Genomic DNA, 26678 nt, shown 5'->3' with positions numbered 1-26678 from the left:
TGGTGGTTCTGGGAATGAGGAGGACAGACCAGACCCCAGCAGGCTGGTGATGTGAGGGCCTTATTATCTCTACTTCAAAATACACACCCCATATATGTAGGGACCCCATCTACAGGAGGGACCCTAAGGGAAAGTCTGACCAAATAACCTTCTAAACCAAGAGGTCTAATGAGGCTGAAGGCCACTGTGATGTGAGGAATGCCACACAGGAAAGGGGTTCAGGTGGCACCGGGAGGAGTCTCAGGCTCTGTTAAAATCAGGGAAAAGCCCTCCGTGTACATGACAGTGATACAGGTCAGGTCCAGGACCTCACAGCTACCCTCACCTATCCTCTCAACCTTGAAGCTCCCAGGGCCAGAACAAGCTCTGACGTTGACTCAGAAAGGGATATCGAGTCACCCCAACCAGGCGGTGCCGGGTACTATGGTGGGCCCCTCAACCAGCTCTGTAATGACCATGATTGTTGAAATTCCAATCATGGATAGAAAGGTTTCACATGGACAGAAAGAAAATGAAGCCCCAAGAAGCCACAAAAATGCCGAAGTGAAGGGCTAACATGTGGGCTGGTTTGGAATTTGGGGACTCTGATCCCCAGAACTGGGCTCTCCTGTGACTAATCCATGCACATGGAGAGTCACGGGCATCCTGGGACAGTGAATGTAGACGCATAGTGACAGGCGCCATGGGACAGTCCACATAGATGTGTAGTGACAGGCGCCATGGGACAGTACACATAGATGTGCAGTGACAGGTGGCCTGGGACAGTTCCTATAGATGTATAATGACAGGTGTCCTGAACAGCCCATATAGGTATGTTGTGACAGGTATCCTGGGACAGTCCATGTGTATGTGTAGTGACAAGTGTCCTGGGGATGGTCCATGTTGATGTGTAGTGACAGGAATCCTAGGACAGTCCTTGTAGGTATGTAGTGACAGGTGTCCTGGGACAGTCCATTAGGTGTGTTGTGACAGGTATCCTGGGACAGCCCATGCAGATGTGTAGTGACAGGTGTCCTGGGGCAGTCCAAATAGGTGTAGAATGACAGGTGTCCTGGGGACAGTCCATGCAGATGTGTAGTGACAGACGATCTGGGACAGTCCATTAGGTGTGTTGTGACAGGTGTCCTGGGACAGCTCATGTGTATGTGTAGTGACAGGTGTCCTGGGACAGTCCAAATAGGTGTAGAGTGACAGGTGTCCTGGGGACAGTCCATGTAGTTGTGTTGTGACAGATATCCTGGGACAGTCCATGTTGATGTGCAGTGACAGGTGTCCTGGGACAGCCCATTAGGTGTGTAGTGACAGGTGTCCTGGTACAGTCCATGAAATAGTGTAGTGACAGGTGTCCTGGGAACAGTCCACATAGCTCTGTAGTGACAGGCATCTAGGGACAGCCCATGTAGCTGGTAGCGACAGGTGTCCTTGGACAGTCCGTGTAGGTATGTAGTGACAGATGATCTGAGACAGTCCGTGCCAGTGTGTAGTGACAGGTATCCTAGGACAGTCCATGTGGTGTGTGGTGTCAGGCATCCTGGGGGTAAAGTCCCATCTCTGGGGCCATTGCTGGGGACCTTAGTGGGCTCCGACTCCAGTCTCTAGGGTGTGGGTCCTGGGTGGGGCAGATCTGTTCTCATTCTGTGCCGGGCCCCACCTGAGCCCTGGTCATACTTAGACAATGTTCCCCTGTTGTCACAGTGCAGCGGGGCCCCGATGGGTGGGTGGGGCTTAGAAGCTGGCACGCACTCTTCAGCTGTTATCAGCTCTGGCCACCTACACTGGCCATGGACTCTCCTACGCGTGCTCCAGGACACTCAGGTGGAGGTCACACTTCCTTCTTCTGCCTGGTTTTCACACCTGCACACATATACTTTATATGCTCACATTTACATACACCCCCACTTGTGCAGTCACACACAAAAGGACCCCTGAGGCCAGGTGACAGTCCAGCCATGGTCCACAGAGGGAGCTGCTGACCCTCTGGCAAGAGGCAAGAGCCTTGGAACCCCAAGGACTGGTGGAAAGTCCCTGCCATCTGTTTGGGGACCTGGTGTGGCAAAAACACAGAGGCTCTGGAGTCAGATGACGGGGTTCCTGAGTTGAAATCCCACCTCTACCACCAAATAGCTATGGGACACGATGAGCCCAGCCTCAGTTTCAAACTCCGCGAAATGGGAGGGGAATGAAGCTTGTGTCCCCGGGTGGCACAGAGCACACAGAGCTTGGCTCTGCACTTGCTGTCTCCCCATGTGTGAGGAGGCAGGTCAGCAGGCATGGGGGCTTGGGCTGCGCAGGACACAGGCACAGGGAGAGGAAGCCCCTGCACAGGGCGGACTGGGAGGGAGAAACGGGATTTGAGTGCAGAGCCAGCTGATGCCCTACCCACCAATGAACCCCAGGGTGGCACTTGGTGTCCTCCCAGAGAGACGTGACAGCCATGTCCACAGGCCAGACACATAGGGACCTTTCACACCTCATCGCAACCCGAAGAGACAGGAGCCCTGTGACTGCATTTTGCTTTTGAAACCAGAGACACAGAGAGGATGAGTGATTGGCTGATGGTCACACAGCTGCTGGGAGCGGAATAGGGGCTCAAATCCAACCAGGGGGGCTCAGAGGAGCCAGTGTGCTGCCCATCCCCCCTCCGCACTGCTTCAGTGAACGGGGTAGAGGCTCCCCGAGCCGGGCAGGGGACGGAGGCCGGCTCTGGTCCGGATGATTTTCCCTGCCTCTCGACACCACCCCTCCCCGCCTGTACGAGCGGCCCAAGTAGCTGAGGACTTCCCTTTCCTGGCTGCTCCCAGGTCAGGCCCACCAGAAGAGGGCTTCCTTGTGAGTCCCACACGTGGCCCAGGGCCATTGGGGCACGAGGAACCTTCCTGCCCTGCCCCTGGGAGGTCCAGGAGTGTCTCCAGCCCGTTCTCCTCCTGCCCTGCCCGCATTGTGGACTTTTCTCTGCCTAAGTAAACAGAAGAATGCCTCAGTGCCCAGACATCTTCCCCCAACCTCCTCCTGCCACGTTCACCACACTCAGCCTCAGGGGCAGCCTGAGAGCCTCTGAGCACCTGACTCTGGGAGGCTGACAGTGTGGACAGTGAAAGGGACAGACACAGGCGGCCGAGAGTGTGTGGCTGAGCAGCAGAGGGGGCGCTGGCGTCTCGGCAAAGAGACATCTTCCTTATTACGCATCTTTGTTTTCCTTCCAGTGACATCTGGCTCACCGTGAGGTCCCACGAATTACGAAAAGCAGAAGTCTTAACTTCTGTTTTATTGCTGCAGGAAGCCGTGCTGCAAACAGCAAGGCGGGAAGCACGTTCTGATTCTCGCACGTCTGAGGCTCCAGCCCAATCCTACACCCTGCTCCCCGGGTCTGGCTGTGAACTCAGAAGTGGGAACCAGGCACCAATTATTTATCACTTTCATCATCAAAAGTTTCCATCCCGAACGCCAGGTCTCCGCCTGTGTCTTTCCACCCAGTGATGCTGCAAAGGGCGGCTTCCACTCCAGGAATTTGTTTCCAGACAGCAGAGCCCTGCTTGCATTAGCGTTCTTGGCTAAAGGTGGCCCTCAGAGGCACTTGGGGGCTGGGCCTTCCCCTGCAGCCCCTGCCCATCACGAGCCTTTATCCGGGCCCCGTGTAAAGGGGGGACCCTGTCTCAGAGAACTGTAAAAGCAGAATCAGGCCTGCTTGTTTTGTTCAAAAATCTGGGGGCATGACCCCAAGAAAGGATTTGGAGGTGTAATTCATTGTCCCAAACAGTCCTGGGAAAACCAAGAGCTGGAAGAATAAGCAAGAATAAGCCAGCAATGACTGATTTCTTGGAATACACAGAATGGTGCCCATTCAGCCTGGCCCGGATCCGGGAGACCCAGTCCCCCAAAAGCTGTGACACAGTTCAGAAAAGAGCCTCAGTCAACCCCTGTGAACTGGTCCCAGGGAGCCCGGGCCCTCAAAGACCACACCCCAGATGGACACCCACCAATCAGGAGTTTCCAGCCTCCTCCTGCCCCTCCCTCGGGCCCAGTGGCTCCTCATGTGATGTATATCGGATTTGTAGGAACTCTGAGTAAGTCTGTGCTTGCAGGCCCCACACTGTCCCTCCAGATTCAGAACGTGGGGAAAGCTCCAGGGGCCTGTCCACGCTACAGGAGCAGCAGTGTGGCACCTGCCCACCTGCCTCTGATGGAACTCTCTGGGCCTCAGCATCTCTGTCTGGAAAACGGAACAGCAGCGGTGCCCACCTTCAGGGCTGTTGTAAGGTCAAATGAAAGGAAGCATGCCCGTGAGCAGCCTGGCACAGTGTAAGCTTTTGTTGGTACTCATTAATACTACTCTACCCCCTGCCTGGCACAACATAGGAGTTCATTCACTATCTGCCCAGTGAATGAGCAGTGGATGACAGACACTTGTCATGGCCAGTGCAATAAGTGAAGTCATGGCAAGGCCATACTCTTGCATTTACAAGTGACAGAACTCAGGATGCCCCCTTCCCCCAAAGCCTGGGAGGTGACACCAGCTGCCCAGATATGGATTCCTACCAATGTTATGCTATGTTTGGATGCCCTGTTATAGTAGCCAGACAATGTTCAGTGGCTCTTAGAGGGTCTTGAACAACAATGATCCCCTCCCAGCTCTCCCCCTCCCCCACCTGGAGTAGTGGGAGAGGATGGGGCCTGTCAGAGCCCAAGGAGAACTGGGAACAGATGGGATAGGGCTGGCCTTGGGCCTCCATGATCCAGACAGGGCAGAGGTGTTCTCCCTCCCCCCTGGCCCCAGATAGCCCCTGATGTCAGTTACAGCTGTGCCCCACTTGCCTGAGGCCAGTCCAGGTGAGAGTTCTGACATCTGGGGCATTAACCCCTGTCAGCACCAAGCAGCCAGCCACCTGTCCCTGCAGGTGTGGGAGGAATGCTGACATGTAGGCCAGAGATGAGGACAGGAGGGCCTTGGGCAAAGGAAGGCCAGCGCAGGGGCTGGGGCCAAAGGCCAGGTGGCCGCGGTCATGCAGTGTGGGGCAAGGGGGCGGGCAGTCAGACCCGCTCCCTTCTTGAGTTTGAGGGGCCTGCACCTCTCTGGGCATCTGTGAACTAGAGAAAGTTCCACCAGCCTCACAGGTGTCACGCACATTCAGACAGCGAGTGTGAGTGCTGAGTGGGGCTTGGCCAACAGTAACTGCTCAACAAGATGCTGACACTCGGACTGTTAGCGGGGACAGACACACGCACAGGTGAGTACAGCGGGCGGCATAAGTGCAGGAGCAACAAGCATGACAGAGTTCTCCCACGGCAATGCCAGTTCCCTCCCTGAGAGTGCCACTAATTAAGAACCTACTATGTGCATTTCTTCACCATACCCCAGGGAGATGGGTCACAGAGCCTCGTCCATGTTTTGGATTCTAAACACATTGATGTGTGCACACACACACAATGACTGGCGAGAGATTTCAGATCAGTTACATGCAGCCACCATCCTGGATATCCTGGTGCCATGGGAAGCTAAGGATGAATCAGACGACCCCACACTCAACCCACTTACGGAGCCACAGGGGAAGGGGAGGTCGGACAGGAGCCCCACAATGGTTTCAAGGGGTAGGGAAATGCCTCGCCCAGACCCCACCCTTCCTGCCACCCCTGGGGAGCAGCGGCTGGCTGGCCCTCTGAGAGGTGCCAGCCCTGCTGGCTTGAATCTTGCGGATTAGTGACCCAGCCTTCCGGCGTCTCCAGATCCTTGCGTAGGAAGGAAAATTAATTTCTTCCAGTCATGCAGAAATGAAAATATGTGGAGCCAAATCAGAGAGATTTCCTGGAGGTGGTAACTCAATTATGAGGATAACCCGGTGACAGTGGTAGAGCTTGTGGACCCGAAAAGGCTGGTGGGCAGCCCCAAAGGGTCCAGGAGGAAGACATGCTGCTGAAATCCTCCAGCCCACCAGCCCTGGCTGGGATTGTGAGCAAGCGGGTACCACGCGCACGTGACTGTCCCTTCCTCCCATCACACATAGATCAAGGCACCGCCAGAGAGAGCCGGATTCCGCCAGAACACTGCTTCTGATGTGATGTTCTCCTCTGCCCTGCATCTGTCTAGCTTTCGGGGAGTACAGAATGCCACATCTGTCCCCATGGCTGAAGTTTGTCCTCTTTCTCCCCTTTTCCCTTTCAACATACAAGAGTGGCTTGGCAACATAGCCCCAGACAGCGTGGCTCTTTAGGCACAGCGTGCTTGGCTGCACAGAACAGAACCCTCTGTCTCCTGGGCCCAACTAGAGTTTTCAGGTTTCCCCATCCAAAGGACAGAAGGTCAGGGTGGGGCAAATGACACAGCTCCATTCCAGTGCATGTCACAGTGCAGCTCTCTACTACCATGCCCAGGAACTGTGGGCAAGACATGCCCCTGCCCCTGCCCCTGCTGGAGAAAGGATGCCAGGGCCTGCCTTGCGTTTGGGACAGGTGAGGGCTAGGCCCGAGAGGGTCCAGCCCACCTCTCCCCTTGGGGTCCCAACCTCAAGAAGTTTCTCAAACCTTGCAGCAACTTGCAAGAGCAATGCTAGGACACAGAATAGCTACCCCCCTTTGTCCCCAGCCAAACCCTGTCCTCTGAGGGTGGCCGCCCTGGGAACCTCCTGTTTCTGGGTCCAGGGGAGGAAACACACGCCCATTTAGACATAATGAAGCGGCATCCTGGCCACAGGGTCAAAGACAGGGCCTGACAGTTATTCAGCTCACCCTGCACAGGAGCATACGGTCTCCTCTATTCTCAAAGAAAATATTTTTCTCCCTGGCCTCTGGAACAGACCTAAAGCCTTGGCCCTAACAGTGGAGAATACAGGCTTTTTGGGGGGTTTTTGGCAGGGGGAAGCAGGGGTCCCCATACCTACAGGGATCTACCTACTACTCTGTGGCTGCTGGGTCCAGCACACACAGTTCTTAGGGGCCAGAAGGAGGGACAGCCTGGGGCTGTGTGTTCAGAGCCCAGTGGCTCACAGTGTGGCTTTCCACCAGCCCCACTGCCTTCTGTTCCACGTAAGCCCGTCTAGGGCTGAATTTCCAGCCATCTGTCCCTCTACATCGGCTCACACCTCCCTCCCTGCCATTCCCACAGCCTGGCTCTCAGCCTGCCCTACACGCAGATGGACGGTTCCCAAAGGGTGTGAGCATAATCGCTGCCACGGGGCTGCACCGGCGGCACCAGGGATGTCAGGACCCCAGGGAAGGTCTTTCCAGCCCCTCTTCCCACGCATGGGCCCTCTGGGGGTGTCTGAGAAGACTTCACCCCAAGACCGCTGAACCCCTGACCACCATTCGCCTGGGTGGCAGGACCAGGAACCAAAACAAGAGGGGGAGGGGCTGGACGGAGCTTTGGTTCCCCTCTCCAGCCAGGCTACTGGCACCTCCATCTCTCCTAGGGTCACTCTCTTCGCCCCCTCCCAGTCTCCTGTCACTGGGTCCAGGGCCTTTGTCAGGAAGCCCAGACACCCCAGGGGAGCCTGCAGAACTCCCCACCCTTCCAATGCAGTTCCCACCTTAAGTTTGACCACATGTCTGGGCAGATCAAGCTCTTGGCTCACCTGGGGTGGGGGGACATTCAGCCCAAGTGGGTGGGTGCTGAGTGGGCTCCAACTTTGCAAAGTGGGGAGGGGGTGTCGGGGCGGCCGGTGCACTCGGTGCGGCTGCGAGAAGACCCCGGGACGGCAGCCACTGGCAAAGTCGGGGTGAGAACGACAGCGGCGCGCGGGACAGACGGGGCACTTACGGTCCTGAGGTCCGGCGGACGGAGACGATCGCACTCTCGCGACCTGGCTCCTGAAGTGGCTTTTCCTTCGAACTCGGTCCCCGCCTCCGTAACTTGGGGGCGATCCGCGCGCTGTCTTCTCCCGCCGCACCAGGCTCAGGCGCGCGGCGGGGCCGGGGCGCGCGGGGCGGCCGCCTGGGCCATTCCCGGGCTCGGCTCCGGCCGCTCGCTCCGCCCGCCCGGCCGCCCGCGCGGGAACAAAGCGCGAGCACCGCCCCGGGCGGTCTCCGGCCTCCCGGCCCGCGCCCGGTCCAGCCGCCGCGCCTTTGGCTCGCGGGCGCCAGGCTCCGGCTGCCGCGCGCTCACCCGAGTGTCTCACGGGGCCCCGCGGCCCCCGCCCCGCGCGCTCCGCCTCCGCCTCCTGCCCCCCGCCGCCGCCGCCGCTGCGCCACCTGCCTCCAGCTCGGCGCCCATCGCGCTCGGCTCCGCCCCGGGGCGCCGGCCGCTGGAGAGGGGCTGGGACTCCGTGCGGGGCCGGCTCTGGAGAGGGGCTCCGCGAGCCACCGCCCCCGTCCCCGCCCTGGGGCAGCCGTGGACCCTAGGGCGCGCCCCGCGAACTCGGCTGGGGGCTCTAGGGCGCAGCCAGTGGCCCTGAACGCGGGTGCGAGTGTGGGGGACTGATCCAGCGGGTGGGAGTAGGGTGTGTGTGCTGATCCGTGGAGTGCCGTGCGGGGGGGGAGCGCTATTCTGTAGTGGGGGAGCGCAGGGTGCCTTAGAGAGAGAGATGCGCGCTGCTCTGTGGGGGAGGGTGCCCGCGAGGGTAGCGCCGGGTGCGGCGGAGCGGGGAGCGCCGAGTGAGTGTGCGGGAGCGCGGGGTGCTGTGGGGGTGGGGGGACGCGGGGTTCTTGTGGGTAGGAGTATGGGTGCAGTGCAGGGAGCGCGGGTGCCGTGCGTGGCGGGCCCCTCGCTCGCGCCCACCCCCGCCGGCTTGGCAGGCCGCGCCCCGGGCGGGCGGGCGGGGGCCTGGAGCTGAGTGCACCGCTGCACACACCCACCTCTAGCAGTCCGCCGCGGCCCGCCTCACAGTTTTAGGAGTCGCGGCGTCTGGCGTCCAGGCGGGAGGCGAGAGGCAGGCGCCCCTCCTCCCGCCGCTCGCCCGCCCGCCGCGTGGCCCGGGAAGGGCCAGGTCGCCTCTTCGCTCGGCCGGCAGGGGGCGACCTCCCCCGCCACCCGCCCCGGCAGGCCCGCCCTGGCCGGCGCGCCCAGAGCGCCGGGTCCTGCCTGGAGTTAACCCAGGCGAAAATATAGAAGGCACAAGATCCCGCGCTTCTGGGCCGCTGCGGACCCAGGCAACTGCTTGTGCTTTGCGCTCATTTGCATAGCATTCATTTACTGTCAACCCTCAGAAATGCCCCAGGTCTCTCTTTGCCCGGGCCTATCCTCACCCCACTTGGCTCCCCCCACCACCCGATTTACCTCTTTCCCTGAAGTGCTTTGAGGCATAGCTGATCCATTTGCCCGATTAGAGCATTTTAGTAAAATTGGTGTCTTTTCCTTTCCTTCCTCCCCCAACTCACACTCACTTTATTTCTTAGAGACAAGCTGGGGTCCGAGTGTCACGGTCTTAGGAGACAGAGGGAACTTCAGAACAGCAGGCCCCTGATTTGCATCTCATTTGGCATAAATCTGCATGCGAAGGTCCAAGGTCCCCAATTCTCAAGTATAAAAATACAGCAATGTGCTAAAAACTGTCCTCCTCTCTGGTTTACTCCACGGACCTGTTTCTCCCTAACCTTGGCCTCTTTTTGACTGAGCTTTGTCCACCAGAACTGAGCTGGGTAGAGGAAGCCATCAGAAATACAGACTGAGGGGCTTTGGGGAAGGACCTCATCTTCCCGTGGCTACCCCCAGGTGCCCTGCGCTGGGGTCTGGTCAGCTGAGTCACCAAGTAGCTGTGTAGCCTCCTCCAGTCTCTTGACCTGACGGGCCTCTGTCCTCTTAGAAATGAGGGCGTGTGGTGAATGATTTAATTGTAACAAAAATGTCCAGTATCTACATTTCCCTGGATTTCAGAATGTGCTTAAGTGTGAGCTCAGTCCAGTCCCTGAGGAAGAGCAGAGGGTCCTGAGCCCCTCTTCACAGAAGAATGAGGATCTAAAAGCAGCAGGTATGTTGCTTAAGCCCCAGTCTTTATGCACCAATATTTATCGATACTGATTCCTTTATTTCATGGACTCTGAGACAGCATTGATTTTAAGATGCACCATTGTTTTAGGTGCTACTAAGAAAGAACATGCTCCTTGCTATTATCCCTAGATGCCTTTAGATTTTGGAGATGTTAATGTGCAAAAAAGTGGGCCAGGTGGGGTGATTTAACAACAAACAGACAGCTTGGAGCAGCCTCAGGGGCTCTCAGCTGGGTAGGGAGGTTAAGTGCTGCCCCAAACAACCACTGAATTCATGTGGAGCATTAGCTGAAGCTGGACCCAACTTGGGCCTGGGGTCCCCTGCAGCTCCACCCCTACAAACAACACATTATTTCAGTTCTTTGTGCTAAATTGCCAAATGCAACTTCTCTGGTTGGAGCAGGGTGCTGAAAACCATTTGAGACATCATGGATCCCTAAACAATGAGAATAAAACTGCAATTATTGGAGGCCACACTCTGGGCCTGTGTCAGTTCAAAAGGCTCCTTTGTTCCCACCTGAGAGAACTGTGGCGGGTGGGACGAAAGAAGCCAGCAGAGGCAGGGCTTCTTCCTCTGCTGTGACTGGGTCAGACTGACAGCCAGTCCAGCCCAGCCACATCACAGTAGCTGTCAGCATGGAAGAGGGTTTGGTAGCGGCAGGCGCTGAGCTGAGTACCATCTCTGCATTTTCCGACTTTTCATCCACTTGCCAGGAAGATGTTAGTGGAACCCTGTCATGCAGTGTCTCTGGTCCCGCTCCCCGCACAAGAACACAGGATATGGTGAGGCCAAAAAGGAACAACAACGGAGCCATAGATAGGGGAGTTCGTACAACTATATTCTCCATGGCGGCTGGTCAAGACACAAAAGCAAACATCTGCCAATACCCCAACGAGGGGTCTTCCTGCACCCCAGTCTCCCTGGCTGCTGGGCGAGATACAGGAAGTAGGATCAACACAATCTGCAATCCGCCCTCCGCTTCTCTGCCAACCAACCAACCCACCCCCACTTGCTAGCTGCAATCCGCTCTCTGCCCACCAACCAACCCCCTTGCCAGCGTAGCCACGACAGTTATATTAGTGGCTAATGGTTAACTGGTAACAGCTGATGGCCACCCAGCCACAGCAGGTGGCCATCTGATTACAGCTGATGGCCATCTAATAACCGAGCCAGCACCTTTCCATATGAGGCCGAGAGCCTGGAACCTGCTCTCTGGGACTCTGTCCCCACAAACCCCCACTTTACAGGTAGAGGGACTAACAATTTGCACGTTTCATCCACAGCCACACAGCCCACACAGGTGGAGGTTGAATGCCCATGCTGCCCTCTCACACACTTGGTCTCCCTGTTGCCTCCCATGGATTGGTTTCTCACGTTGGAAATGACCCAGTCACAACTCCTGGGCACTGTGAGATGACATTTAAGTAGAATCCCATCCCTGCCCAAAAGATGCATGCAGTCTGGTGGGCAACGCAAAACTCACTGACCAGGAGACCCAATCATGGGCAAGTGAGCACCAAGGCAAAGAGCCACCCTGAAGTGCTGGATGGAGGGGTCCAGAGCAGGAGAGCCGCAGCAGAGAGCTGTGGAGCTGGGAGTCAGGGTGCCCACCCCTGTGCAGCCCCAATGTGCCAGTGTCTATAGAGGCAGGAGTCCAAGTCACTTAAAAGTCACTGTCCAGGGCGGCTGGATGGCTAGAGCGCGAGCTCTGAACAATAAGGTTGCCGGGTGGATTCCCACATGGGCCAGTGAGCTGCGCCCTCCGCGACTAGATTGAAGACAACGAGCTGCCACTGAGCTTCTGGAGGAGCAGCTGGACGGCTCAATTGGTTAGAGTGTGAGCTCTTAACAACGAGGTTGCTAGTTCAATTTCCGCATGGGATGGTGGGCTATGCCCCCTGAAACTAAGATTGAAAAAATGGCAACTGGACTTGGAGCTGAGATGCGCCTTCCACAACTAGATTGAAGGATAACAACTTGGAGCTGATGGGCCCTGGAGAAGCACGCTGTTCCCCAATGTTCCCCAGTGAAATTGGAAAAAAAAAAAGTCATTGTCCTTCTTCCTGGGTTGTGGCCTCCCCAGGTGAAGCCAGCTCTTCCTCAGTTTCTAGTTCTCCCAACCCTCATCTCCCAGAGAGCAAACATGCTCTGCCTGCGGGTGCACAGTGACAAAGCTAGGCCAGCACCCAGATTTTCTTACTTGAAGCTGGGTGCTCCTTCTGAGGCCCTGCCCCTGAAGTATCTTAGAAAACAACCCCCGTCTGGTCTTCTCCAACTGCAAGTTCTATTGCTTCCACACATGCTGGTCCTCCTGGATGGGGAACCCTAAAAAGCTGCACCCACATCTAATTTCTTTCCCAAACCCCGCAGTTCCCAGCTCAGGGTTTTGACAAAGACACAACTTAGAAACATCCCTGTGCAGTAAAGTCCCTTTCTTCCCCCTGACACTGGCAGGAACTGCCATACAGAGCCCTAGCCAGGTGCACCAAGCTTCACCTGCCATTTCCATGTGGCCCTCACCATCATCCCAGGAATGGGTCTTGCCACCAGCCCCATTTGCCTGATGGACACTGGGGCCCAGCGTGCTTGGGTACTCAAATGTAATAGGCTGGCCTTTGGCAGAGCTGGGCTCTGACCAGGCCACCCTGGCACAGGAGTCCACGCCATCAGCCACTGCAGACCCACCTGTCTTTAAAATTAATTTTGAGTGACTACACAGTCCCTCAGATATGTTTTTGTTACATCTAAAACACCTCAACAGAAGCTTAATAGCTGCCAACAGTAGAAAATCTGACATACTGCAAATATGGATATTCTAAAATAAAAGTGTGGTTGATGAAACCATAGTGATTTGATAGCCACCATTATCTACTTAAAAATGCATGAATAAACTCTTCTTTAACACCTAAATTTTCACACAGCTCCTTAGCTGAAACAATGAACTTTTAGATACAACACCAAGAACACAACCCATGAAAGAAAAATTTGGTAAGTTGCACTTTGTTAAATTTTAAAACTTCTGCTTTGCAAAAGACATTCCGTGTTTCCCCAAAAATAAGACCTAGCCAGACAATCAGCTCTAATGCGTCTTTTGGAGCAAAAATTAGTATAAGACCTGATCTTATTATTTTACTATAAGACTGGGTCTTATATTAATTTTTGCTCCAAAAGACGCATTAGAACTGATTGTCCGGCTAGGTCTTATTTTCAGGGATACACGGTACTAAGAGAATGAAAAGACAAGCTACAGGGTGGGAGAAAATATTTGCAAAATACATTATCTGATAAAGGACTGTTATACAAACAACCCTTAAAACTCAACAGTAAGAAAACAAATAAGCCAGTTAAAAAATGAGCAGGAGGTCTGAGCGGACACCTCACCAAAGAAGATCTACAGATGGCAAATAAATACATGAAAAGAGGCTCATCATCATATGTCAGCAGGGAAATGCCAATCGAGATACCACTACACACCTCTTAGAAACGGCCAAAATCTAGAACACTGACAACACCAAATGCTGATGAGGATGTGGAGCCACAGGAACTCTCATGCGCTGCTGGTGGCAATGCAAAATGGCACAGCCACTTTGGAAGAGTTTGGCAGTTTCTTACAAAATGAAACACGTTCCTACCATACAACCCAGCCATCCTATTCCTTGTTATTTACCCAAAGGATTAAAAACTTATGTCCACACATAAATCTGCACAGAGATGTTTATAGCAGCTTTCTTGCCCAAACTTGGAAGAAACGGAAATGTCCTTCAAAAAGTGAAGAGGTAAACAAACTGTGGTCCATCCAGACAATGGAATATTATTCATCCATAAAGAGAAATGAGCTCTCAAGCCATGAAAAGACCTGGAGGAAACTTACGTGCATATTGCAAGTAAAGAAGCCAGTCTGAAAAGGCTACATACTGCATGATTCCATCTCTATGAAATTCTGGAAAAGGCAAAACTACAGAGACAATAAAAAGATCAGTGGTTGCCGGAAGTTATGGGGGGGAGGCATGAATAGACAGAGCACAGAGGCTTTTTAGGGCCGTGAAACTACTCTGTATGATACTACAATGGTGGATACATGTTATTATACATGTGTCCAAATCCATAGAATGTACAACACCAAGAGTGGGCTCTAGTGTAAACTGTGGACTTTAATTAATAACCATGTATCAGTACTGGCTCATTAATTGTAACAAGTTGTCACACCAATGAAAGATGTTAATAATATGGGGAACTGGGGGGATGGTGATATTTGGGAACTCTCCATGATTTCTGCTCAATTTTTCTGTAAACCCAAACTAATCAGAAAAATAAGTTATATTAATTTAAAAAACAGCAGATCAAAGAAAAAAAGAGATATCAATGACATTTTAAAGGGTGTGTGCAATAGTGAAAACATACACGAATTGCCTCTTCTTTAACACCTGGAGTTTTACACAGCTCCTTTTTCCCTCTTAATGCATATTTCCATTTCACCTGACAGAATTTTATCCTAAGATATGTTCAGTTTGCAAGTCTTTTGATTCCCCTATCACACTATGTAAATAAACCCAAATGTCAAGATTTAAACATTTTCCTGTGTTAAAATGTGTTTGTCTTCTGGTTTGGGTTATCCTTACAATTATCAGTAGTATGTAACTGATACAAACAATGTGAACTTCATACACATTTTGAGAATTATTAAACACAGAAGTATATTTTTATTGAAAATACCTCTTCTAAAAAGAGGGATGAAGCAGAGTGTTTTTTTTTGAGTAGTTTGTGTATTTGTGCATGAACATTACTTAGTGCCAGGAAAAGACAGGGTTCAATATTAATTCCATTCCTATTGTGGGTTTTTAAAGTGAAAGCCCAAGAAACCTCAATCATATAAATAGATCAGGATGAAAGGCTGCTGTGCTCTAGTGACATCACTGTGGCCTTCTTCCCACAGTTAGATGCCTTGAATAACTATCAGCTGACAAGTCCATAGGCCTCCTTCAATTTTGTTGCAAGCAAAACCTGGAAACCGCCAGAATTGTTAACAGATGTGTTTGCTGCAAGTGAGGAGACTATGGGACCAGACCTTCTTTTGGTAAGTGAGAGGGGTGACTATACAAGGGAAGCCGGGAATAAGGATAACATTCGGGGCCAAGCCTGTGGCGTCCCACCCTGGCCATCAGCTGAGCTTGGTGTGGGCATCAGGTTCCAGGGCTTTAAGGTGACCATGAAGGGAAAGAAACCTACAGCAGAGAAAGTCCTGGCTCCAGCCAGGAAGCTTCCTGCCCCTGCAGAGCCTCTCTTGGCTTTCTTCCCTGGACCCTCACCCAAGACTGGCCCAATCCAGCCAGATCCAGGATGGCTTCTTTTCGCAGAAGGGGAGGTTCACCCAGAGCCCAGGCACAGACACACCAGGAAGGCCAAGAGGAGGCTGTGGGATCATTTTATCCACCTGGCATTGGGACAGATGTATAAAGTTGTGCAGGGAAGCACTGTGCCAGCCAACAGGCAAGGGAGGCAGGTACGCAGCATCAGGGGCAATGGCCCTTTGTCCATCCGCACAAAGGTGGCTCTGCCCGTCAGCAAGGAACTCACTGTCAGATTCATCTGAAACACCTTCTTGGAATCTCCACAGGCAACCCTATGTGCCTGAACCCCTGGTCTACCACCTCACCCTGCACTATGCCCCCCTTCTTTCTTGTAAGCACAACCCCCACTTAGTTTAAATCTCCATCCCTTTCAACTCCAGCCATTCCTGGGCCTGGTCTTGCACTGGACCCAACCTGGCCAGCTCCCAGCCCTCTGCCTCTTCAGAAAGAAACTATTCCCTTGCTGGTGATTGGCCCAGGTGTGGGCGTGTGATCCAACCCCAGCCACTGAGATGTGAGGGGAGGGGCTTCTGGGGACTTCCCTGGTTCCCACATGCAGGGAGGAAACTCTCTCCACTGTAGTGTTTGGAGGTGACCCTGAAATTGCCACTGCCTTATGGCTACCACCCTGAGGATGACGCTGACATTGGGGGACACAGAAGGATGGAATGGATGGGGTCCCTCAGAGCACTGTTGAGCTGCTGAATCAATCAACCTTGAAACCCACCCTACTTCTGGACTATTTGATAATAAATTTCCTTATTATTTAAGCCAGTTGTAGCTGAGGTTTCTGTTTCTTGCAACAAAAAGCACCCAGACTATACACTTTCCTTGATCTCAGCCATTTGAGGTCTGCTGTGACTTATTAATCATCACCCTTCAGGCAGAGGGTCTCCAACTTTAAAATAGATCAGAATTACCTGGAGTGACTGTGAAAATGAAGGCTTGCATGATCAGGAGTCGGGTGGCAAATGCTTAGGCACAAAATTTAAGGGGGGGCACCAAAGAACTCAGTATTCAAGATAAATCATTTTAACCCAATATTGAAAATATTAGAATCAATGACAAAAATCCATAATGAGCAAAATATCAAAACTTTAAATGAAGACAGATTTCCATTCCTGATTTCTCCCTTTGGGTCAGGCTCCCCACATTTCCTGGAGGCGATTCTGGGTAGTCTAAGGCGACAATTTGGGAAACAGAGCCCGAAAGCCTCAAACCATTCACCGGCAGGCTCCCCCTCCTGATCACATCAGCCTTGCAGGTGGGCTAAACTCCTACCTGGATTCTGAGAATGGAAAACAGGCTCTGGGAGGTGGAATGACTTGTCCGGGAGCAAGGGCCAAATGAGTGGCCAGGTGCTATCTTCCTTGCTTCGCCCAGAGGTGGACACAAACAAGGCCAGGAGTTGCCTAGGGGTGGCTGCTAGGAGGCCCACGCAGGAGAGTAGGAGTGAGACCAGAAGGGAGGGAACCAACAAAGGTAGCCTACCCACCTATGGCTGCTGGAGCTCCAGCCTCTGGAAACCCCAGGAGACCCTACAAGGCACGGGAAAGGCCCTCAGAGCCATCTCTAGAGAGGCTGGAGGACATGTATTTATGCAGCAGCTCCTGTCCCTTCTGGATGAGGGCTGTTCCAGACCCTCACCCCCTGCCTGAGACCTCCTGTGTGGTAGCCAAGGAGAGTCATAGAGTAGGGCACAGGGACAGGTGGCTGGGAGTCAGAGGGTGTGCGCAGAGGTGGGGCATGGTGTGTGGGTCGGGACTAAGGATGTGGGCACCAGCAGTATGTGGACAGACCCTGCAAGACAAGACCCCCTCTTCCTCTGTGGGGCTCCCTCCACTTAGCTCAGTGTGCCTCAGAATCCTGGAGTCCTGAGAGATGCTTCCGGGGTTCCCAACCATTTGATTCCAGATCATTTGTTTTTAGCTGTGTCAAAGCTTTAGTTAGGAACACCCAACAAAGAATCAGGATGGCAGTCACGTTGAGAGAACTGTGAAGTTCTCTGGGCAGAGTCATTAATTATTGTGTGTGCAAAGCCAGGCAGCTAAAATCCCAGTTCCAGGCTGGGCCAAATGCAGCCTCCAGACAGACGGCCTCAGAGAAGCTTTCCTGTGCAGAGCAGCCGCCTGCTGTCTCCCACCTGTGCAGGTGCAGTGCTACCATGTTTCCCTGAAAATAAAACCAGGTCTTATATTAAGTTTTGCTCCAAAAGACACATTAGGGCTTATGTGCAGGGGATGTCCTCCTGAAAAATCACGCTAGTGCTTATTTTCCGATTAGGTCTGATTTTCAGGGAAACACAGTAGGTGATTTCAAACACCCTCTCAAACCCCAGAACAAGCCCTGTGGCAGGTTACACAGATAAGGAACAGAGACCCAGGAGACCCAGGGCTTGCAGGGATGGAGGCTGCTCGGCCCAGGGCCCCAGCCCACACCTCTTTATTCTGCACTGCTGCCTGCTCTCCCCTGCTTCTTCCTCTTATTACTGGCCAGTCACCCCTGCCCTCCTGCCCCCCGGTCTGCCTGTCCGCCAGCCTGTCCCTACCATGAGTGACGGTCATAGGAAGGAGCTGTGGAAGGGCTGCCCATCTCCCTTCCAGATTGCAGGGAGGAGCCAAGCGTGAGCAGCCCAGGAGGAGGCAGCTCTCAAAGGGTCTGGGGGCTGCTGGGAGGGGCTGGAAGACCCAGATGTGGCCTCAGTACTCTGGGTGGAAAACCTGCCACCGTCTTAGAAGGCTCCTATCTGCAGGACTGGAAACTTTCCAGCAGTTGGTTCTCTGCACCCCTGCACTTCTGGCGGCATTCTCACCCCCAGTGCTCCTGAGGGATTCTGGATGAAGTTAGAGAAGGGTTTTCACAGACTCCTCTCCTAAGAAGTGCCCAGAACCACAGGGTGTGGTTCAAAGGACCATGAGCTAAATAATCTGATAGTGTTTCTCACTTATTAAAAAAAGGCCAGATTTAAAAATGGAGATATCCAGGGGTGGCTGATGGCTCAGTTGGTGAGAGCACGAGCTCTGAACAACAGGGTTGCCGGTTTGATTCCCACATGGGATGGTGGGCTGCGCCCCCTGCAACTAAAGATTGAAAATGGTGACTGGACTTGGAGCTGAGCCGTGCCCTCCACAACTAGACTGAAGGACAACTGCTTGGAGCTGATGGGCCCTGGAGAAACACACTGTCCCCCAATATTCCCCAATAAAATTTATAGAAAACAAATAAAGAGATAGCCAGTGTGGGTGATGGTGCAGGCTATGGGAATATTCACTGATAATATTTCCTCATGGGGCATTCAGGCAATAGTTATCAAGAGCTGTACATCAATCCAGCAATTTCTACACTCAGACTTACCTACAGAAGATGTGTATTATATAAACAGCACTGTGTAACAATGAAAGTTGGAAGTGATATCAACGTCCTCCTGAAAGCTGTAGTTAAATTAAAGCCTAGTATTAGGTTGCTGCAAAAGTTATTGCAGTTTTTGCAATTATTCTTAACCTTTTAAACCACAATTACTTTTGCACCCACCTAATACCTCGTGTGGAATACCATCCCTCTATTTAACAAGGAACGTGGCAGGACAGCCATGTTCTGTCATCAAATGACGAATAAAGAAGAAATCAGTGTGGAGGCGGAGGCCTAGGAACTGTCAGGAGGGGACCCCCGCTACCCGAGGGCTCTGTGAGTGGCCAACTTTGGCCCCCCTTCCCGCTTCTCTCATTCTCTGGTTTTTCATGCTGTTGTTTCTGCAGCTTGAGGCAGCCTTCGCTGTAAAGCAGACTCATTCACTTATTTCTTCCTTTCCTTCACTCTCCCATCCTGACTGGAGGTAAGTTACTGAAACTCTCTAAGCCTCCGTTTCCTCACAGGAGAATGATAGTTGCTGACTGGCTCCCACATTTGTGGTGTGGCCCAAAGATGAGTTCCGAGTTCTCTCACATCTGTTTTTGTTCAATTTCAGTGGAAAACATCCTGCAGGAAAATTGGCCACTGCGTACACGTAAAAGAGAATGTCAATGGGACCAAGGTGGCATTTAAAATCCCCAGAGAAGCGTGCACTGTCCAACAGATGCTGTCAGGGCAATTTGCCATCCCATTTTGGGGAAAAAAAACTTATATATTCCCCACTTCATTTGGGAAAATGTGAAAAGCAAAACAGTGAAAGTATTAAAAGAAAATATAAGTCATCGTATAATATTCGTCTGTAATAAAGGAAACCCAGAAACCTGGAAAAAAAACCTGGATGACTTGACTACGTAAGTGTAACTACTGTGAACCAAAAGAGGCCATAAATAATCCTAAAAGGGAAGAGAATATTAGCAATATGTACAACAAAGGGCTAATAATGCTACATGCAAAAATGCTATGAAGAATTAATAAAAATATAAACATACGAGATAAAAATGGGCAAAGTATACGAATAGGTACCACAAGAAGAAACACAAAAGAGACAATAAACTCTTTCACTTTTAGGGTTTTCCTCCTAAAGTTCCCCTGAGGGCCAGTGATTGGAATTGGATTACATTTCTCCGGGTCTCACGATCATGAAACAATAATAACAGGTACTGTTCTGGAGCGCTCAGCTTGTGCTGGGATGTGGCCTGCTTGATAGCCCACCTGCATTTCCCTCAGGGCCTTTGCACAGGCTATGCCCTCCACCAAGAACACGCTCTGGGCCCTTTGCTGCAGCTGCAGAGAGGCCAGGGGGCCCTCCCATTGAGCTGGATGGTGGGAACTGCTCTTCCTTCACTGCACTTCTAGCATATTTATCTGTGGTTTATTTGTTCACTGTTTCCCTCTTCCCCAGGCAGGGGCATGCCATCGTGTCCGGCATATTTGTTGAGTAACTGCGTGATCTCATGTAATCTTCATGTAACTGTCTGAGAGGTATCACTATTCTCATTTTAATTTTCACCTTCTTAAATCTTATTTGCATATTTGGATTTTTATAAGTATTTTTTGTTTTAGTTTTGGTTTTTTAAATAAGAAAAATAACAGTTTTAAAAGCGCAGTTGCAGTATATAATTGGGATGGCTGCCCCCTCTTTTCACCCACTGCCAGGCATGGGCTTCTTAGCCCCTGTTCAGGTCGGACGACTGCTCCTGGCCCCAGAGCACAGCAGGCCAGTCTCAGCCACTCACCCCAACGGCTGCAGTGAGTGAGCCAAGAAGAGGGCATGTGACCCAAGCTGGGCCAATCACAATCCTTTTCTGGAATGTTCTGAACTGGAACAGAGGTACTTTCTCTTTGCTCTGTTCAGGAGGCATGCCTAGAGCTGCCTGGGGCCATCTCCTCTGAGAGAGCTAAGAGAGCCATTCTGCCCTTCCTTGAAGCCTGTGACTTGAGCCAGCACATTCCTGGTCCTGGGTCCTGCCTGAGCTATACCTGAGCAGGGTTCCTGTCACCTGCCATCGCACCTCCTGACTGACACACTTCACCCCCTGGTCACTGTAGAGAGGTGGTTTGTGCTCTCCCCTGGCCCTGGCAGCCCCACTGTGCCCACTGAGCTGGGAGCTGCTGTGGGTAGCTGAGCTCTGTGAGTACGAGTGATAAAAACGGGCCTGCCTGCTGCGGTGCCAAGGTAGAGAAGGTCCATTTGTCAACCTGAGACCTGGGCAGGCCTCGGGATGGATGATCGCCAAGCCCACATGCATCTCCCTCTCCGACAGGGCCATTTATTATCTCTGGAGCCGGGATGCCCTCCAGTCCTTGTGCAGGGCACCGGGAGAGCTTTTGGAAAGATGAATCTGGTCCTGTCACTCCACCTGAGATAAACCTCCCTTCCCTGACGCTTTCCAGCTCCAGCCCCTCAGGTACACACAAAGCTGTCTCTGTCTGGAGCATCTTGCTGGCAAGCTCCTCCCTACTGCTGTCCTGTGAGCCCCCCACAACCTAATCACAGCTGCTCACATATCTGTGGCTTCTCCCAGGAGGTGGGGGACCCCTAACGCTATGGCTCTGGCTTCCTGCCCCCATTGTGTTCTGGGGTACAAAGAATCCAGAACCCACACAGGACACTGTCAAGGCCCCTTTGTTATGTTTGCTGTTAAAAGAGCGGCCGAAGGAACAAATAATGGTCATCCTCACCCACAAAGAAAAACCCAGCTGTTCCCCATTTATTCCTTCAATATTCCCAGAAAACAACCTGCCTCAGGGGCAACAACAGAGGAAACAGGGTGGGAAGGGTGTGCCTGGGGTGCGTTTCCTGGACCCCCTTCATCCTCCCTGTCCTTCAGTCTGTCCACAGTATATCTGGGACACCACCACTGTCCTGGGTCTGTGACCCTCAACAATAGGACGCAGAGAAAGAAAGATGCCACCTGCCTGTGCTCCCCTGGTTCTGAGGAGGGGAGGTGAGGGGGCTCGTTATACAGAGGAAGAGACCCCTGAGTTCATCAGGTGAAACCACTGACCGGCACAAACAGGGAAACAGCCTCAGAGAGGAGGCTCTCTGCTCCCTCCACCTGGTCCCCATGTCTCAATTCTATGAGGAGAACCACTGCAGGGGTCTGAAGGGGAATGGGATCCCCAAAGGCCTTTTCTTGCCGAGAGTCCCAAACTTGTTCAGGGGAACAGGAGTCCATCCAGCAGAGGGTCTGACCAGGGGAGCCACTGTCCCTCACTTTCCCTCCTGCCCGTCAGCTCTCCCGGTGCTGCCAGGAAAGCTGTTTTCTTGACAGAAGAGACTAGATAAGGATGGCAGAGCCCTTCCTCCCCTTCTCCCTGCCCTGCCTGGGCACCTGTGTGGTGGCAAAAAAGACCACAAGCAAATCCCTGGGTCCCCAAAGTCAGACACTCCCAACTGATGAGCCACTGCCCTTATTTCTGCCTCGTGTTCCTGGTCCAGCTGGCACTCAGGGATTGATGAAATGAATGAGTGTGTGAAGAACGGAGCCCAGGGTCCTCCCAGAAAGATGAGCCATGACCCTGCCCTTGAGAGGCTGCGTTCAGTGGCTGGCAGATTTCTAGAAGCAGCCCCTCCCCTGCACCCCCTGCCCTCACCCCCACAGCTCTGGATGTGGTGACATTTGAGCTCAGTGCAAGGATGTGGGCAGGATCTGAAGGCAGAGAGGGCTGAGGGGCTCCTGGCAGGGGCAGGCTGCGCAGGCACAGAGGTGGCTGGGCAGGGGTGGGGCTACCCCGGAGAGCGGGGAAGGGGCACTGATGGGGTGAATTTCTCTGTTCTTAGGCTGTGTGTGATGGCCAGATGGCAAAGCACCTTTCACTGCTACTCAGTGCCCAGGGATCAGAATTTCGGCCTATTGAAGTCATGATTTACTCCTGGGAAAATAAATACTTGGGTTTGTTTTGCTGTGACTATAAATCTTAACAGCATAAGATCTCTGGATTCCCTTGAGGGAAGCAGCTCCCACTCTCGCTGTAGCCTTTGGACCTTGTGGGACCTAGTACCCCCCCAAGCCTCCATGTGTCACACAGGGAGATGGGCACCCCCCTGACCTGCTTTTAACAATGTGTGGACAGCACCTGGTAGGGGAGATGTGTGGTTTGGGGTGCCCACATTGCATGGTGCCCCTCCTTTTCTGGAAACACACCTGCCCTCTGGCCACAGTTAGGGCCTCTGACCAGACAGTGCTCCTGGGAGGACACCTTCCTTCTGGTCACCTTGGGGCTAGCCAGCAACACCCGGATCCTGCCTGGGGTCAGACATTGTTCACGGAAGAGAAGTTTTCCTTCTGCTGTGTTGCTGAGCCAGGGAGATTACGATTAGGATTCCCAGTGGTGCCTGCCTGCTCTGGGACTAGTGCTGGTTTGCAGAATCAAGCCTTCCCGGGAATGAGAGATTAGCAGAACGGAGAGATGCCCATCCCCCCACACACTGGCAAGGCTCTTTTTTCTCTTCTGAGCTAAACAGTCCGGTTTCTTAGTGATTCTTGTGTGTATTGCATCTTCGACATGCCTGAGTGTGGTCACCGTCACTTCCAGCTTCCACCAACCCCAGTGGGGCCCCACCATCACGGCAAGGCTCCCACCCATCGCAACGACACACCTCGTTCCATCACAACAGCCCCCCAGTCAAGGATCACCTGTGACCCTGCCCTCAGCCACAGCTGCCTGGTCCCTGACCCAGGCCAGGCCATCACAATGTACTGTCCCCTGGGAATTCAGGGAGGAAACTCTGGGATGTGGTGGAGAGAACAGTGGTCTGAGCTTCTGTGGCTATCCTAAGGCCAGGTCCCAGCCCTAGAGGTGACACAGACCCTCTGGGTGAAGAGGTCGAAACACCTGGGGAGCAGGGCCTTATTTCTTGTGTGCACGATGAAGGGTAATCTTTGAGTCAAGGCTAGTGGTCATGACAACCCTCATCACGGGGAAAGTCCTGTAAAAGCAAAGCTCGCAGCAATGGGGGAGGTTGCGCTGCTCATCTGACCGCAGTGGGGAGCTTAGGAGGACTTCACCCAACCTCCTGGCCCCATGGACACAGCACGTCACTGGGGAGCCTTGGGGTCAGCTCTTTGGCCCCAGAGACCACCCTGCTGCCCCAGAACACAGTCGGACACTGGAGGCTGCTCATATTTCTATCCAGGGCAGAGGCTGGAAGACCTTGAGCCTCTGTAGGCTCTCCCTTTTTGTCCCATGGAGTTTACCTTTTTGTTCATTGCCAGGAGTCAGCCAGAGCACCTTAACCCAGAGTCCTAGAACACACGACCCATCCCCATGGTCATAGCTGCAGCTGGGGGTGCCCCTCTGAGTAGCTGTCATATTCTCCCCCACAATATAAGCCACCGTCGGACTTGAGCCCTGTGACCATCTGTATCCCACGGCGGCTGGGGGTCAGACCCACTGAGGACAAGTCTCTTCAGGGAGGCTAGAATCTTCACTCTCACCAAGTACCCCAGAAGGCTCTAGAGCTCACTAATCAGGAAACCCAGCCTGTTCCTGGAACTGCTCTGCCACTTATGTCTGCCCCTGAAATACCTCCACCCCACAGCTGGGCTCCTTGGGTCTCCAGCTGGCAACAGACGTGGAGGGGCTGGAATGTGACTCAGACAACAGTGCCATGCATGGAGCACAGACTAGGTCAAAGTTCAAGGTACCTCTTGTCACCCCTCAAAGCCCAGGTACAGTGGTGGCGAAGGTGACAGCCAGGACCTGCCAGTCACCTACAGCCCACACAGAGCCCTCCACCCACATCCCCCAACTGAATCCTCACGCCAGTCCTGTGTGGCTGTTCTCATTGCCCCCATTGTACAGCTTGCAAGTCAAGGCCCAGAGAGGGGCGGTAACTCGCCCAAGACACACAGCATGTAGATAGTGGGTCTGGGTTTATATCCAGGTTGTTGCACTGTCCCAGCTGAGCAAAGTTATCACAAAAGATGGCCTCATCCAAACAATGGAGTATGATTCAGCCAGAAAAAGGAATGAGTCCTGACACATGCTACAATGTGGATGAACCTTGAAAACACCGTGCTGAGTAAAAGAAGTCAGACACCAAGGCTGCGGATCATAGGATCCTATTTATGTGAACTGTCCAGAACAGGCAAATCCAGAGCCAGAAAGTAGATTGGTGGTTGCCCAGGGCTAGGGGTGACTTCTAAGGGGTTCGGGGTTTCCGTTAGAGGAGATGAAATTGTTCTAAAATTATATGGTGATGATGCTTGCACAGCTCTGTGACTATACTCAAAACCACTGAAATTGTGCACGTTAAATGGGTGAATCGTATGCTGTGTGAGTTATCTCAACAAAGCTGTTTTAAAATCAAAGTAGACCCAGAACTGAAGCACCTTCTGAACCACAGGCACTTCCCCCAAGGGGAGAAGCGATGGAGCAGAAGGGGTGAGGGGAGGGAGGAAGGGCCAGACCCCAACCCTCAGGGAGGCTCAAGGAAGACAGGTCGGGGTGCTGGGAGTCCCAGAACCACAACAACGGTGACTGTCCAGAGAGGAAAGGGCTCTGGGCACAGGCTGTGTGGGGAAGAAGACCTAAAATAACTAAGAACCTGAAACTCCAGGGAGAAGTTGAGGGTGGTGTGGTCACCTCAAATGGGGAACTCTTCATCGAGGGAAAGGAGAAGTTTTTTCAAGGCGAGGGTCTTAGGTTGAAGGGGGATGGAGGTGGGAATGGAGGAAGAAAGGTTTCTCATGTGGAGACACTCAAGTTCTTGAGTGTCCTTGAGGACCGCACACTGCTTTGTTCGTGGAAGAACCCCAGGGGTGGAGAGGGAGAAATTCCCATTTCTCAGATTGAGGGACTGAGGCGTGGGGCAGGCAGAGAGTCCAGCTCGGTCACCACTTACTGGTTTGCCAAGGCCTTCAGAAGGGATTCAAACTCATTCTCCTGGGCTCCACGCAGACTCCTCTCGGAGCGCCAGCCCCAGCTTCACCCTCTAGGTGTGTTCATTTGCTCACCCACTGTGAGCTGAGTGCCCAGCTGTGCCAGGCACTATCCAGGGCTGCAGATTCGAGGTGAACAGAGTGAAAACCTCTCCTCACAGTGTTCACATTCAACAAGCATTGGAGGAATGAAGTAGGAATGGGGCCAAGACCATTTCCATTGATAAAGGGGTTGGGTCACTCACAGATCTGTTTACTTGCAGCCATTTCGGGGCAGGCTCTATGCCAAGTGCCAAGGGCACTGACCTGTGGGACCGTCGCTGCCATGGTCTGACAGGTGTGAACTAGACAGTCACAGAGATAAGTGCTGTGACCATTGATGGTCTGTGACAGATGGGGGCACCATCCCACTGGAGAGCAGAGGGGGCCTGCTTAGGGAAGCGAGGTTAGAAGCACCCTGGCAGATGATGGCAGGTTTGTGGGCAGGGGTGTGGCAGAGATTGTGAGTGTAAAGCCAGGTGTGGAAGGAGTGTGGAGTAGTCAGGGCACAAGAGGAGAATGGTGGGCTGTGGGCAGCACACTGACGGGTTGTCACCAGGGTAGCAGCACCCAGCTCTTATGGGGCTTGGAGGTCTCGGACAGAGGACAGAGGCAAGAGGACAGAGGACAGAGGCAAGACGTGGCATGGAGCGTGCCACCCGTTAAAGCTGAGTCACAGGAGACAATGTTCTAGAAATAAATCAACACCGTACTGTGATTGTCAGAGAGGCCAGGAAGCAGCAAGGTAGAGGAAAACCATTGAAGGAGAGAAAAGTTGGGAGAGAAGGGCCCCAGGGGAGCTCCTGGTCCTCCTTTCCTCTTGGTAACTTGGAAAGGTGATGGAGAGAATATGGAAAAGAGAAATGCTGCTGTTCAGAACCCCAGGGGCAAAGGCTGGATCTTTATTTTAAAAGATCAGTCAAGTTCCAGGGGTATGAGTCTGCTGCCCCCTCAGATGATATTCAGTAGAAACCTGCAGAGAAAGACGAGAACCTTTGGGGAAGAGCCTGGGGACCCCAGATGTCTGCTCTCTCAGGACACCCCTTTAGACAAGAATGGTGTGGTAATGACTCCTCAGTGCAG

At 53.1% G+C, this 26678-nt stretch overlaps 1 protein-coding gene and 1 long non-coding RNA gene across 5 annotated transcripts in view; one reads left to right on the top strand and one right to left on the bottom strand.

The window, feature by feature from the left end:
• The window catches only part of CBFA2T3 (CBFA2/RUNX1 partner transcriptional co-repressor 3), a 95629-nt gene that overhangs the window by 54152 nt on the left and 14799 nt on the right, over nt 1-26678 (bottom strand). The window contains exon 1 of one of the 4 annotated variants that reach the window (XM_074314450.1): nt 9203-9220. The exons of 2 other annotated variants lie outside the window; for them this stretch is intronic. The gene's annotated coding sequence lies outside the window, so the exon portion shown is untranslated. Of the gene's footprint in view, nt 1-7747; nt 8193-9202; nt 9221-26678 lie in introns of those variants that run through there. One more of the 4 variants, XM_019742678.2, reaches the window with a different exon arrangement.
• On the top strand, nt 8286-9475 carry LOC141567465 (uncharacterized). The gene is made up of 2 exons (XR_012490106.1): nt 8286-8387; nt 9322-9475. It is a non-coding gene; the product is annotated as an uncharacterized LOC141567465 (long non-coding RNA).

The sequence above is a fragment of the Rhinolophus sinicus genome, linkage group LG11 (assembly GCF_036562045.2).
Source record: "Rhinolophus sinicus isolate RSC01 linkage group LG11, ASM3656204v1, whole genome shotgun sequence".
Taxonomy (NCBI): domain Eukaryota; kingdom Metazoa; phylum Chordata; class Mammalia; order Chiroptera; family Rhinolophidae; genus Rhinolophus; species Rhinolophus sinicus.
This window is presented reverse-complemented; position numbering and strand designations above follow the sequence as displayed.